The sequence below is a fragment of the Chiloscyllium plagiosum genome, unplaced genomic scaffold (assembly GCF_037043375.1).
Source record: "Chiloscyllium plagiosum isolate Xiang-an unplaced genomic scaffold, Cpla_swu_hap1 HiC_scaffold_1, whole genome shotgun sequence".
In the NCBI taxonomy this organism is placed as follows: Eukaryota; Metazoa; Chordata; class Chondrichthyes; order Orectolobiformes; family Hemiscylliidae; genus Chiloscyllium; species Chiloscyllium plagiosum.
This window is the reverse complement of record NW_028270139.1, coordinates 140351988-140354387: the sequence shown is the minus strand read 5'-3', so window position 1 is coordinate 140354387 and position 2400 is coordinate 140351988. Positions and strand designations below refer to the sequence as shown.

The 2400-nt window shown below is 43.5% G+C and overlaps 1 non-coding gene across 1 annotated transcript; it reads left to right on the top strand.

Moving 5' to 3' along the window:
- Positions 1–615: 615 nt before the first annotated feature.
- Positions 616–687, top strand: trnar-ccu (transfer RNA arginine (anticodon CCU)). The gene has a single exon. It is a non-coding gene; the product is annotated as a tRNA-Arg (tRNA).
- The last annotated feature ends 1713 nt before the right edge of the window (positions 688–2400 follow it).

The following is a 2400-nucleotide window of genomic DNA, read 5'->3' as shown; positions in this document are numbered from 1 at the left end:
TCTGGAGTCACATATAGAGTCATAGAATGTACAGCATGGAGTCAGACCCTTCGGTCCAACCTGCCCATGCCGACCAGATATCCCAACCCAATCTAGTCCCACCTGCCAGCACCCGGCCCATATCCCTCCAAACCCTTCCTATTCATTTACCCATCCAAATGCCTTTTAAATGTTGCAATTGTACTCGCCTCCACCACTTCCTCTGGCAGTTCATTCCATACACGTACCACCTTCTGTGTGAAAATCTGTCTTGGCAGGTTTTGTATCCATATTCCCAGAACATTATCTGAGTTTCTGGATTAATAGTTCAGTGTTAATACCACTAGGCCATTTTCCCAAGGTAAGAATGGCAGATTTCCTTTCTGAAAGGACATTAGCCAATCAGATGGGTTTTTACAACAATTGACAATGGTTACAATATCACCATTAGACTGACCTTTAGTATAGCTGGTCCAGTTTGCTTCTGATCAGTTGAAATCCCCTGAGTGTTCATAGTAGGGGGGATTCAATGGTGATAATGCCATTGAAGGTCATGGGGCAATGATTGGATTTTTTTCTCGACCAAGATGGTTAAGAATGACACGCAAATTTGTGAAGCTTCCATTTTTTTTTAGTGGGCCTGTGGCACAATGGTAGCGCATCTGACTCCTGATCAGAAGGTTGCGTGTTCAAATCATGTCAGGCTTACTGAAGCTCAGTTTCTAAGGGTGGCACGGTGGCTCAGTGGTTAGCACTGCTGCCTCACAGCACCAAGGTCCACACTGTCTGTGTGGAATTTGCACATTCTCTCCATGTCTGTGTGGGGTTCCTCCAGGTGCTCCGGTTTCCTCCCACAGTCCAAAGATATGCAGGTCAGGTGAATTGGCCATACTAAATTGCCCATAGTGTTAGGTGCATTAGTCAGAGGGAAATGGGTCTGGGTGGATTACTCTTCGGAGGGTCGGTGTGGACTGGTTGGGATGAAGGGCCTGTTTCCGCACTGTAGGGAATCTAATAAATACCTGCCCGTTGTGTGGCGTGAATATTATTTGCCAATGATTAGCCCAAGACAGAAATAATGTCCAAGTCTTGCTGAATTTTGACAACAACTACCTTCGTTTGTGCTAGGCATGGTTTCTCCTTGATTCACATTGACTCAAATTTTGTGAGGATTTCTTGCTGCCAAACTTGGTCGAATTTAGCCTTGATGTCAAGAGCTGTCACTCTCACCTCACTTCTGCAATTCAGCTCCTATGTCCATGTTTGAACTGAGGCTATAATGAGGTCATGAGCTCAGTGGGCCAGACAGAACCTAAACTGAAAGTCACTGAGCAGGTTATTGCTGAGCAGGTGCTGCTTGATAGCACTCTCGATGATACCTTCCATCACTTTACTGATAATCAAGAGTAGACTGATGGGGCGGGAATTGGCTGGGTTGGATTTATCCTGCTTTTCCTGGACAGGACATACTTAGGCAATTTTCCAAATTGTTAGATAGATGCGAGACTGAAATCAAAAACAAGATGAAGACACCAAGAGGACATTTATACAGAAATAAAAGACTGAGTTCACCATAGGAAGTTGTTGAAATCAATGTTGATTCAAGCTGTCGGTAAAATGGTAAATTGGAAGATTGCAGTTCCTCCAACTGGTGTTGGGCTTCTTTGAGACTCTGCAATAGGTCAAGGTGAGAAATGGGCGTAAGCTGCTATAATGAAATGGCAAGTGACAGAAATATTGGGGTCATGCTTCTGGACTGAGCACACATGTTCCACACAGTAGTCAGTAAACCCCTCCCCCATAAAATAAACATTTACCGCAAGTAATCGAGAAGACAATGGAATGATATCCTTTCTTATGAGAGCAACTGAAGTAAGGATATTTTGTTTCAGTTGTACAGGGCATTGGTGAGACCACATCCCTCGATTATTTGGTGAACTTGGACAATCACAAAGGCCAACCTCCCATCTACAGAATCCATCTACCAGGCCCACAGTGAAGAAAAGGCCACCAGCATTCTCAAAGATCCATCCCACCCTGGCAATGTTTTTCTACAACCTCTACCATCGGGGTGAAGGTACAGAAGCCTGAATACACGCACCAGCCAGTTTCGAAACAGTTTCTACCCAACTGTTGTTAGAATACTGAATGGATTCACAAACTCTTAACATTAGCCTACACCTGTGTTTTTGTTTTTGCTGCTGTTTACCTATTATTTACTGATCTATGCTACTTAACTCTGTGATCTGCCTGTATTGCTCACAACACAAAGTGCTTCACTGTGCCTCGGTACACGAGACAATAAATTCAATTCAATTCAGGTCTCTTTATTTAAGAAAATGTATAAATGCATTGAAGATGTTTCAGAAGAAGTTGTTAAGATGGAAATCTGAAATGCATAGGTTGTGTTCTGGGGATAAG